The sequence below is a fragment of the Phocoena phocoena genome, chromosome 10, assembly GCF_963924675.1.
Source record: "Phocoena phocoena chromosome 10, mPhoPho1.1, whole genome shotgun sequence".
Taxonomy (NCBI): domain Eukaryota; kingdom Metazoa; phylum Chordata; class Mammalia; order Artiodactyla; family Phocoenidae; genus Phocoena; species Phocoena phocoena.
In genome coordinates, this window is record NC_089228.1 from 25,547,910 (window position 1) to 25,560,566 (window position 12,657).

Consider the following 12,657-nt stretch of genomic DNA (forward strand, 5'->3'; position numbering starts at 1 on the left):
CACTTAAGCCTACATGGGAAACAACTAGCGAGCAGTAATTAGACCAAGGACAGTTTGTATAGTCAACGGAGAAAACGTCACGCCTCCCAGAATTCCGTAGGCCAAAAGAGCCAGGACCAAATTAGACGGCAGACAGAGTGAGGCAACCATATTGCTGAAACACATCCTTGGATGTTGTGTGGATTTGCCTTTATTTTCCTTTGAAGTATCAGATGTAGAGCCAGTAGGAAAAAGACATTTTCCCAGCGCTGAAAGGGAAAATGCAGTTGAGCCTTCTGAAATGAACTGTAAAAGGCCCAGATCTGTGGAAAGAATACAGTTATGTATGTATTTAGCAGCTTTCTGTTGACATTCAGTCTCTGAAGCATGAGTGGAGCAAAGTTACGTTGCTGAAACTTAAGACCAAGTCGAGGGCCGTGGAGGCAAGGCCTCTCTGTGGGTCAAAGATTCAGCTCCGGTGAGAATGAACGTAAAATACCTTTGCATCGTCACGATGCGAGGCTGGTGCTGGGGTTTTGTCTTTGCTTTTTGCACCCATCTTTCTTGTACAGTTCATTGACAGTTCTGCTCATGCTTTAAAATAATCTGGGCTCGAAGTGGGGCTTGCATCTTGCTGACTTTGATTACTCCCACATACTGTATTTATTTGCCATTTAAATCGTCTCTGTCTGGAGGCGATTCAGGTTCTGCCGCATCTGATCTCTGCTGTTGTTAAAAAGGGAAAGGGAAGGGAAGGCAGGTCTCTTCAGACAGGCCTATTGTGTAAAGAGGCCTCCAGGGAAGAGGGGGCAAAAATAAAATTCCTCATGACAAGGTAGGCTTGAGTGCTCCCTCAAGCCTTTGCCTGGTGCCTCTCATTCTTTTTGGAGGTTGATGGATGGATGCACCTTCAGGAAGGTCCTTATCATGTGAAATATACAACATTGATTGTTTCCAGGCAGCTGGACCCTAGATTCAGTTCTGTAGACTCTTGTCCTGGGACTCTGCTCTCCTTGTCATGCCCCATGGTGACATGAGGCACTAGGTGACCAAGGGCTCGCCCCCTGAGTTCAAGGACCCAGCGTTGGGGATCTCCCTCCACCCTCCTGGCCCATGAACAAAATATCAAAATTTGGGATAAATTTAATTAATTATCAATAAAGACTGGACATTAACAGTGCTGTGCAGAGCCATGCTGGAGCCTGAGACAAAAGGGGGGGGGAAAAATCAGTGCCACTGACCTTGTTTTTATTTTAGTCAGGAAAAACCCGAATGAACTTTTTGGCCAAACCAATAAAATGTAGGTGCTTTGTTCCTTGTTCACTGTTTTGCGTTAAATGTGATTCTTAGAAACGTTGCACTGAAACAGAATTTTTCTGTATCGCCGAGTTTTGTGGTACCCTCTTAAATTTTGCATCGAAGGGAGTGCCTCACTCGGTCCCGGACCTGGTAATAAGTTCTCCAGGAGCGCTTTTAATAAAATGTTGATAATGTCATTTACCCTGTATTAAGTACTTAACCCTGTGCCTCATGGCATGTGGATGTCATGCCCGTGAACCCCCATGCATCATTGGAAATGTTTTCAAGCAGTAACTCATGAAATTGGCCTGAAGTAGGTACAGTGTTTGTCCTGATTCTAGAAGTGAGGAAACTGAGGCACTAAGAAGTTAAGTGACTTACCTGAAATCATCACTTAGCCACAAAAGGCTAAGGCAGGATTCTAGCCCCAGCATGTCAGGCTCTGATTCTCTTCTGATCTTCTGTGTTTGAGGGACAGAACATTTTTCACCCTGTTCCATGAGGCTTGATTCTGTTTTACCTGTTCAGTGACTTGAAGTTTTCCGTTTCCATTTCCATTTCCAAGACGACTTGACTTCTGCCCAGGACATAATGCATCAAATTCAAGTGGAACCTGAAATATAAGATATGAGGAAAGTGTGTGGAAGACTTTGATTCTGTTAATCCTTGGAAAGAGGGAGATGGGTGTTAGTCTAGTTTCTTTCCACCTACGATGAACATGATTTTTATAGCCTTTAAAAAAAATGTAATATAGAAAATATCTGTGTGAATACTAGTTGATTTATTTTTACTTATTTATTTATTTTGGCTGCAACGGGTCTTAGCTGCGGCAGGCAGGATCTTCATCGTAGCATGCAGGATCCTTTTTTAGTTGCAGCATGTGGACTTGTTAGTTGCGGCATTCGGTCTCTTAATTGCAGCATGCATACGGGATCTAGTTCCCCGACCAGGGATCGAACCCAGGCCCCCTGCATTCGGAGTGCGGAGTCCTACCCACTGGACCACCAGGGAAGTCCTGTGGAAAGTTAGATCTTGACTTGAAATTTTACCATCCCCATTCCATAGACCCGTGTTGACCAGTATGGTTAAGTGCTCACCACATATGGTTACTGACCACTTGAAATGTGATTCATATTAATTGAGATGTGCTCTCAGTGCAAAGTCACGTGGGAATTTGAAGACTCAGTGTGATTAACAGAAGTAAACTATCCCATTAATAATTTTTATATTGATTACCCATGACAATGATATTCTGGATCTGCTAGTTTAAATAAAATATGTTGTTAAAATTAATTTCTCTTGTTTTTATTTTTACATGTGGCTAGTAGAAAATTTTAAATCACATATGTGACTGGAATTTATTTCTGTTGTACAGTGCTGCTATAAAATACTGCCTCTCAGCTGTTGCATTTTGAGGCAAGCGGTTGGTGTGCTCGTTTTAATTCGTTTGTTTACTGTTGCTGGAACAAGTAAAATTCGCCAAGAAAGAAAGAAAGAGAAGATTTTAGGAGCTTGAGACTTTTAGCCTGTAGGTCGTTACTTCCTTAAGGAATTTTTTTACCTCTGTCTCTGCCATTTCTGCAGGCATGTAGATTCTTTAGGCTGTAGCATTAGTTTATATTCCAAGAGGTTTGTAAACAGTGGGGCCTGTCTTTCAGAGCAGCTGCCTCGAGATGACTTCATCGGACTCTAAATAGGGCTTAGGTGTTCATTTCAGCGTTCGAATATTGATAGGACTGCCTGTGTTTGCCAAGTTCAGAGCTCTGCTGCCTCTTCCTCAAAGTCCAGCTGCAGAATGGTTCTCTGGGCCCTAGGGTCTCACGTCATGGCCCTGAGACTTTAGTTTGCAGAAGAACCACCTGGTGACCCGGAGAGGATGCACATTCCTGGGGGCTGATCCCTGGGGCATCTGATTTAGCTCCTCTGGACCAAGCACATCAGTTGTATTATTTCTAACAACCCCCCTCAGCCCCACCTCTCCATTCTAACTTGGGTATTAACATCGTCTCTCTCCCACTCTGTCTTAAGGATATCTTTGCTCTTTCCAGAATGCATTCCTCAGTCATCCAATCAGTTTCCCTTTCTCCTTCCTTTTCACATACTTTACTTCCAAATAGATATTGACTGCTCTTAGCAATCCAAAAAAAAAAAATCCTTCTAGTGCATAGACGGCAGGCAGTGCCCTTATTGTCTTAACTGCCTTATGGATCAGTGAAAATGAACTTGAAAGATATCTGAAGTCCCCTTTGAAGTAAAGGAGATAATTTTTCAGCAAATGTCAACTTCAGTGCCGTGCAGAGATGATGGTGCTCCATCTAATATTTAATTTATTAAATGAATGAATTTCTGTCCTGTTCATCTTCCTTTGAAGCTGCACGAAGTCCTTCTGGTCACCTAGGATGGGAATCTGGAGTGCACAGAAGCAGGAATTAAGTAAACGCATACGGAGGACTCAAATGGGGGTTTTAATGCCATGCTGTAGAATGTGCCTTGATGCAACAAATAAAAAGAACCCTCATGAGTAGTTGAGCATAACCTTTCCCTCCCTGTTTTCCTCAACTTCTCTTCATCCAACACATGTAACTAATCCCCATTCTCCATCTCTTCCTTAGAGTGGAACTATATTTGTCTGGACTCTGGGTTGCAAGTGACAGAGACCAGTCACTTGGTTTATGCACAAAACCGAGAATTTGTTAAGTTGAGCACATTGAAATACCCAGGCAAGGCTGCATGTAGAGTCTCAAACAATATTATTAGGACACGAGTCTCTCTGTCACTTGGCTCTACTGTTCGACTGTCTCCACCCTTGTGGATCAGATGGTAGTCCATTGTTAAACCACTTCCCATACTGCCCCACTCCCCCAAGACCCTGGCTCTCTGGGTAGCTCCAGGAAAGAAATCTTGGGATTGGCCGTGGTTGGAATGTGTACCTCCCCTGGAACTGTGGCCATGCAGATGAAATGCCCGGATTTGCCGGATCTGGGTCACATACCCAGAATCAGGGTGTAAGGTCAGCCTCACCCAAACTGCTTGAGCAGAGAGAGAAGAAGGGCATGGCACCCCAAAGCTAATTCAAGGTCAATTTATTGCTGAAAAGAGGAAAAGATGTGTGAAGTTGGCAAAATAACTCAAAGGGCCGCTATAAAAACCTCCAAAGGAATCAGTTTTTCTCTTTCTAAATGAGATTGACTCTCGCTACAGAAACCACAGCCCTCCTCCCACTTCCGAAGTCATGGTTGCAGGAGTTCCCAAGTCATCAGCAGGCTGGGAGCTCTTCAGGGCAAAGAACGCTCCGTATTGATCTTTGAAAATATCCCAGCACGCTGCACACAGCAGGTGTTTAATCTGTTTAATCTGCTCCAGTAGATAGAATTTCATGGTGCACCTACTGTGTGCCCAGCACTCTTACATCAGTGAATGTCTGTTGTTGCAGTAATCAGTCAAATCGGTTTTTATCCCACAGCCTGCTGCAGGAGGGCTGTGCGATGGTGCACCGTGGCTCTAAATCTGACCCTGCCATTGACTAGCAAGTCACCTGCCCCTCTAGGCCTCACTTTGTGTGTTTATAAAATGAGGCTAATATAGTCCCTCCACCCAGAGCCAGTGTGGTGATTAAATGAGATGATGCATGTGAAGTGCTTTGCACAGCAGCTGGTACATAGTGACAGCGGATACATAGTAATTAATATAGTAATTAATATTAATATTTGTATATTTCAAAGAACAGATGTTTGCTGGCCATTTCTCTTCAGTCAGCATCTGCTAAATTTTTGCTGTATGCTACGTCCTTCACTAGACTCGATGTAAAGATAAAAATGAATAGAATACCTGTTCTAGGGGAATCTGGGGTTTCTTGGTAGAGGCAGTCATGTAAAAACAGGTAATCAAAGGTAATGAGTATAATTCCATGGTCCATGTGGTTCCATCCCCAGAGCTGTGTACAACCAAAAGGAACTTCAAACTAATTCGGATTTCTAGAATATCATGAAGGGGGGGAGCACACACCTGCCAAGATGTGTCATTCCCTCTTTTCCTCTTCCACTGACTGACCTCAGCCTCCTGAGACAGGCAAGTGCTTTCATGTCATGGGCCTTGCTGGCACTTCCTGCCCCAACCCAGTCATGCCCTACTGCCAAGACTCCGTGAATTCAGGGGCCATTTCCTCTCTGACCTTGAATTTTCCATGCAGTTATTTTCTCTGCTCCAAAGGCTCTCTCTATCCACCTTCTCTTTAAGACTTAATTCAAGTGTTACCTTCTATGAGAGGCCTTCCCAGCCTCTCGGCCTCAGTGGATACCTCTCTTTTCTTCCTGGTTCCCCCAGAACCCAGTGCACACCCCCCTTTACACTCCTAACCCTCTCATGATGTGACTGTCAGCATCCTCTCAGCCTTCCTAACTGTCGTGTGTAGACTACGGACTGGTCCTCCTAATACTGGGGAGGAAAGGGGATAAATTGAGAGATTGGGCGTGACATATACACACTAGTATATGTAAAATAACTAACTAATAAGAACCTGCTGTATAGCACAGGGAACTCTACTCAATACTCTGTAATGTATGTGGGAAAAGATTCTAAAAAAGAGTGGATATATATGTATATGTATAACTGATTCACTTTGCTGTACACCTGAAACTGACAAGATTGTGAATCAACTATACTCCAAAAAAATTTTTTTTTAATAAAATAAAAAAGGAAGAAATCATGATTTCCTTTATTCCCAGGCAGGCTGGCACCATATGGAATGGTGGGAGGGAGGGAAAAGGTCCTTCCCAGAGACGAGCCAGCAAGTCCTCTAAGGTTGACAGTCCTCTGTGGGATATTTTGAACAGTGTCTCCACCTGCTGAATGATATTTCCTGATGTAGGTTATAAAATGGTAGTAAAGGCAGAATAGTATAAGGATGCATAGGCTGTTTCCATAGGGATCGACTTTTAGCTCTTGTTGGCGATGAGCAAGGTACTTAACCTCTTAAACCTCCTTATCACTAAAATGGACATGATGACAAGACTTGTCTCATAGGGTTGCTATGAGCGTTTTATGAGACGTTGTAGGGAAAATCCTTGGCACCTAATAAAGTCCCCAATAATAGTGGTTGCTGTTATTATAAATGTGGAAATATCTTTTGGAGATCTCCAGTGGTTTTTCAAGAAGAACCATCAACAACAGTTTTCCTCAAGGAACCGGTTTGATGGTTTCTTACAGACAGTTGGGAAGAAGGAAACAAAAGCATGTCAGTTGCAGAGGGAGAATGTCATTTTGCTTTGGTGGTTTTTTTGCTTTTGTTTTTCACACCTGTTTTCTCAGGGGAATGGGACTTAGTGTCTCACCAAAACTTGACAGCAAGTAAAATACACGGTTTAAAGTCCTCAGCAGTCATTGCGAATGTGAAATCAAATCTCTAATTTGCTTTGGAGCGTCCGGACGGCAAGGACAGCTGGAGTGTTGCTATTTTTTATTTCAAATAAAAGAGTCAGCTCCTCGTTCCCATAGAAACCACCAACCTAATTATAAGGAGTTTCGTTCATTGGATAAAAGTCATCATTTCTCTTTCCTCCCCACGCTCATACAGGTCCCCAAAATACTGCCATGGATTCGGTCCTGGATGAAAGGGCTTGCTCTCTTTAGCAAACTGGTTTTAGTGCACTGACCAGCTCACACGGGAAAGCAAGCAGTTGGGATTGGCCAGAGACCTGATGAAATAGCATCGGCTGGCTCGTGTTCTACTTTGGAAACGGTCATGAGCGTTTAGCAGTGACAAATGAGTGTTTTTCAAGTGAAGTTCAAAGAAAGATGCTCCTAACCTCGCCTCCCATGAGGTAGACGTACTCTTTCTTGTCTGGAAGTAGAAGAGTGGACCCCAGCTCTGGAATTCTCCTGTTCTAGGATTTTATGTTCGGATTCTGAGATCAATCACGTTATGTAACATTGCAGTGTTTGGAGAGGAAATGCTAAACCATGAGTTTCCAAGAGCTGACAATCTGTTTAGCATACATTTTGGGTTTGCTAGAATGGAAATAGTTGTATCTCGCATTACACCTTTGGGTACTATCAGGGCTCACCCACAGGATGAGCTTCTTTCTCCTTGAACTGCTTGTCCCATGTGTTTACTGACCTTCATGCTGATATGTACCTAAGTGGAGATGCTTTTCCTTGACCCTAGAGAGGTGTTCTCTCAAAAGTCAGCTGATAGAAAGCTAAGTGGCACTGAAGACCAAGAGTCTTGGATGTATTTTGGGCATAAGGTTACTTAGGGGTTAGCAATTTGCAAATGCAATTAATGCTTTTTTTTTTTTTTTTTTGAGATTCCATTTATAGAATGGACCAGCTGTAGGTCAGTGCTGGTGTTGAGCACATTGCTGCATTTTGTAGACACTGAAATACTAATTTGAGAAGTGAATGTCCCATATGCACATGTCAGGAGTTTTGGAAGACACATCAGGCCATTTGGCATGGGGGGAGGGGAGGCGTGCTCCACAGAGAGGCTGGACCAGGACGGGGCCAGGCAAAAGCCTGAGAGTAAAGGCAGGAGTCCCGAAGAAGCTGTAACATGAAAAGAAGCTTATATAAATATGTGGATGGGATGGGATGGGGAGAGAGTGGTAGGAATGCATTAGACCCTACAACTTGGTTAACATCCCAGGACAGGTAAATGTTTCCTGTGTCCAGAAAGGGCGTCTTGAGTTGGATGCAGGTTTCTTTGACCTGGGCTTGTTCTTGCGTGGTCTCCTTGCTCTTCCTGCCATGTACCCCCTGCTCTTGATGGTGGTGATGGTAGTGATGGTAGTAGTTATAATGATCATGGTGGAGGGGATGATGGAAGTTGTAATAATGATGTTGGTTATAACGAGATTGATGAGGTTAATATTTTTTGAGTACTTTCTCAGTGCCAGACCCTGTTCTAAACAATTATATCTGGCATCTGTTTCCTTGTTTAGGCCAGAAACCTAGAAATCTTCCTTGTTTGTTCCTTTTTCTCATACACGCCATCAAACTCTTGGCAAGTTTTGATCAGCTCTACCTTCAAAACCCATCTCTCTTTCGCCATTCTGGCTGTCCCCTTTGCTACCAACTTTCACTGCCTTGCTGCCAGAGGCTTCTTCCTGGGCTCCCAGATTTCATTCTTACCTCTTACAGTGCATTCACACTGCCGGCAGGGGGCCTTCTAAAATCCTAACTCCTTCCCTCCTCAGAACCTTCTCATGGCTTCCCTTCACAGGGAAAGTAAAATCCAAGACATTACGAGCATTTAGGCCCCAAATGCCCTTGTCACTGGCCTTTCTCCTTGATGCTTATTCTGCTCTAGTCACCACCCTTCTTCCCAGTCCTTGAATACACCGAATCCCCCAGCCGGCTCCCCACCAGGGCTTTGCATGGCTTGTCCCCTTAATTCATCTAGGAGTCTCTTGAGACTCAGCTTTCTCAGAAAGGACTCCTCTGAGAATCCTCTATTAAACAGCACCCCTCCCTGCCATCTGTCACTTGCCCTCCATCCCATTAACCTGATGTATTTTTCTTCATAGCACTTAATACTCTGTCATCCTTTTATAAAGTGTTATAATCTGCTATATCTATAGGGAGTTTTCCTCTGTAGAACATCAACTTCATAAGGACAGAGACCAGCTCTGAGTATTTCACCTCTGTGTACTCATGGTCTAGTATAGTGCCTGGCCCATAATAGAGGCACCATAAATATTGGTTGAAGGAATGTACAAATGATAAGCTTGTATAAAAATATATATATGACCTTAAGACTTATATTTTCCTCTTACGGGGAAACTGAGGTTTAGGGAGATGAATTACGCCCTTGACTCTGGTGAGAAAAGCTAAAGACTTTATTTGTTCTAAGAAATTCTAGTTTGTAACTCACTGCAATTTCTCAACCGAAGTTCCAACCCTTGCAGGCCTAATATAATGTTTGTGTGACTATGTGTTCCTTGGTGTTGGTGATGAGCAAGATGTTTTAGGTGGTTTGTGGATATTACTATTGAATCACAATGTGAATTTACTTTTTTGGGGGGGGGGCAATGGAATTTAAAGTTTTTTCATTTTTATTTTTAGTACAACTTTTAAAGGTTGCTTTCCATTTAGAGTCATTAGAAAATATTGGCTATTCCCCATGCTGTGCAGTACATCCTTGAGCCTGTCTTACACCCAGTAGTTTGTGCCGCCAGCTTCCCCACCCCTATATTGTCTCTCCCCTGTCCCCACCGGTAACCACTAGTTTGTTCTCTGTATCTGTGAGTTTGCCTCTTGTTTTGCTATATTCACTAGATTGTTGTATTTTTTAGATTCCACATATAAAAGATATCATACAGTATTTGTCTTACTCTGTTTGACTTATTTCACTTAGCATAATGCCCTCCAAGTCCATCCATGTTTCTGCAAATGGCAAAATTTCATTCACTTATATGGCTGAGTACTGTTCTGTTGTGTATATATACCACATCTTCTTTATCCATTCATCTGTTGATGGACACTTAGGTTGCTTCCATATCTTGGCAATTGAAAATAATGCTGCTATGAACATTGAGGTGCATGTATCTTTTTGAATTAGTGGGTTGTTTCTGTTTTCCGGAAATATACCCAGGAGTGGAATTGCTGGGTCATGTGGTAGTTCTATTTTTAGTTTTTTGAGAGTAGCTGTACCAATTTACACTCCACCTGCAGTGTAGTAGGGTTCCCTTTTCTCCACATCCATGCCAACATTTGTTATTTGTGTTCTTTTTGATGATAGCCATTCTGACAGGTGTGAGGTGATATCTCATTGTGGTTTTGATTTGCATTTCCCTGATTACTTGGACGTTGGGCATCTTTTCGTGTGCCTGTTGGCCATCTGCATTTCCTCTTTGGAAAAATGTCTATTGAGTTCCTCTGCCCATTTTTAAAATCAGATTGTTTGGGTTTTTTTGATGTTGAGCTGTGTGAGCTGTTTATATATGTTGGATATTAGTTCCTTATCGGTCCTATCATTTGCAGATATTTTCTCCCATTCAGTAGGTTGTCCTTTTGTTTTGTTGATGGTTTCCTTTCAGTGGTACAATTCATAGTGTACAATTCAGCAATTTAAATTATATAATTCAGTATTTTTTTAGTATATTCACAGAGTTGTGGAAACATCACCACAAGCAATTTTAGAATGTTTTCAGCAATCCCAAAGAAACTTCATGTACATTAACAATTATTTCCCTTCTCCTTCTCCCCCGCCCCACCTGACCTCCCCTAGCCCTAGACAACCATTAATCTACTTTTTGTTGCTATGGATTTGCCTATCCCTGTCATTTCATATAAATGGAGTCATACAAGTGGAAACATACAATATGTGGCCTTTTGTGTCTGACTTCTTTTACTTTAGCATGATCTTTTTAAGATTCTTCATGTTGTAGCATGAATCAGTACTCCATTCCTTTTTATGATTGAATAATACTGCATTGCATGGCTCTAACACATTTTATTTATTCATTTATTGTTTGATGGACCCAAGAAAGTGGTTATTTATCCTTTTTGGCTATAATGAATAATGCTGTTATGAACATTTGTATGTAAGTCTTTGCGTGGACAAATGTTATCAGTTCCCTTGGGTATATACCAAGGAGGAGACTTTCACCTAGGATCCTAAGATTGCTTAACATTGTAAGGAAGCACCAAACTGTTTTCCAGAGCGGCTGCACTGTCTTACAATCTCACCAGCAGTGTAGCAGGATTCCCGTTTATCCACGTCCTTGTCAACACTTATTATTGTCTCTCTTTTTTTATTAGCCCTCCTAGTGGGATAAAAGTGAATTCACTTTTGTGTTTCCCTTTTTAACAGAAAATGTAGGTCCTCAGGGCTGTCAGCAGGGAGACTACAGGGTTAAGTAGAATTTCATAACCTTGTTTGACATTTATTTTATTTTTTAGATAACATATCACTTTCCTTTTACTTCTTTATTTTAAAGTGAGGGCATTATATTGACTTTATAAAAATCACCTTTATTGAGAAATAGTTTACATCCCACACAATTCACCCATTTAAAGTGTATAATTCAGGGGACGTCCCTGGTGGTCCAGTGATAAAGAACCCACCTTCCAGTGCTGGGGACGTGGGTTCGATCCCTGGTCAGGGAACTAAGATCCCACATGCTGCGGGGCAGCTAAGCCCACGCGCCACAACTACTGAGCTCTCACACCTCAACGAGAGAGCCCTGAGCACCACAACTAGAGAGAAGCCCGTGCGCGGCAACTAGAGAGAGAAAACCCTCACACTGCAACTAGAGAGAAGCACGTGCACCGCAACCACGACCCAATGCAGCCAAAAAATAAAGAATAGACAAATAAATAAAAATAAAGTATAGGGCTTCCCTGGTGGCACAGTGGTTGAGAGTCCGCCTGCCGATGCAGGGGACACGGGCTCGTGCCCCGGTCCGGGAAGATCCCACATGCCGCGGAGCGGCTGGGCCCGTGAGCCATGGCCGCTGAGCCTGCGCGTCCGGAGCCTGTGCTCTGCAACGGGAGAGGCCACAACAGCGAGAGGCCTGTGTACTGCAAAAAAAAAAAAAAAAAAAAAGGTGTATAATTCAATGGCTTTTAGTATATTCACTGGGCATCCAACATCACAGTCAATTTTCAGATATTTTTATTACTTCAAAAGGAAACTCCATACCCCTTCGCCATGATCCCCCCACTTCCCCTTTACTCCAGTCCCTGGCAGCCACTAATCTAAATATTTCCTATCACTACAGGTTTGCCTATTCTGGACATTTCAGTATGTTTTTAAAGAAATGATTAGCTTACATTTCCAGCAACGTGTATTGGTTTTCCTATGGAAATATAAAGTTTCCTGTTAGAGTCAACTTACTAAAATAAATTAATAAGCTTAAACAATATTAAATAGAATAAGTGGTGTGTACATAAAGGTAAAAATTGCAGTGGTGGTTGGTTGTGAGCTGGACATAGGCAGATATCCTCACAGGGGAATGCATACGGCCAGCGTTTGGGAATCGTGGCTGATGGATGTCCTTGGACTAGACTGGTCAAGGGAAACACTTCATCTTTGGACTAGAACAGAGGGAGCCTAAGTGTCCACGAGGCCCACACGGCCATGTCATCAGAGAGCACCCACCGCTTGACACTGCCTGACACAAACCAAGTGCTCCTTAAGCTGGTTTTCATTGCTGGTTAATTTCAGTCATAGCCACGAGGAAGCCCTGAGGCCTCCCCATCCTTCACTTGCCCCAACTGGATCACTTCCTTGTTACTTTGTCTCTGCCCCTGCTTCTTTGCCTGCCCCAGCAGAGAAGCTTTACTAGGAGAGTACCCCTGCTCTAAGAGTGAGGAAAAAAGCCTGCAGTTTGAGGGTATTTGAGTAGCTACGTCCTCCGGCTGAAACATCCCAGCTAG

General features: G+C 42.9%; 1 protein-coding gene and 1 non-coding gene across 2 annotated transcripts in view; one reads left to right on the forward strand and one right to left on the reverse strand.

Moving 5' to 3' along the window:
* Positions 1-12,657, forward strand: part of PRICKLE2 (prickle planar cell polarity protein 2) — a 339,199-nt gene that overhangs the window by 53,492 nt on the left and 273,050 nt on the right. The gene's annotated exons all lie outside the window — the stretch shown is intronic.
* TRNAR-CCG (transfer RNA arginine (anticodon CCG)) lies at positions 2,217-2,289 on the reverse strand. Its single transcript has one exon. It is a non-coding gene; the product is annotated as a tRNA-Arg (tRNA).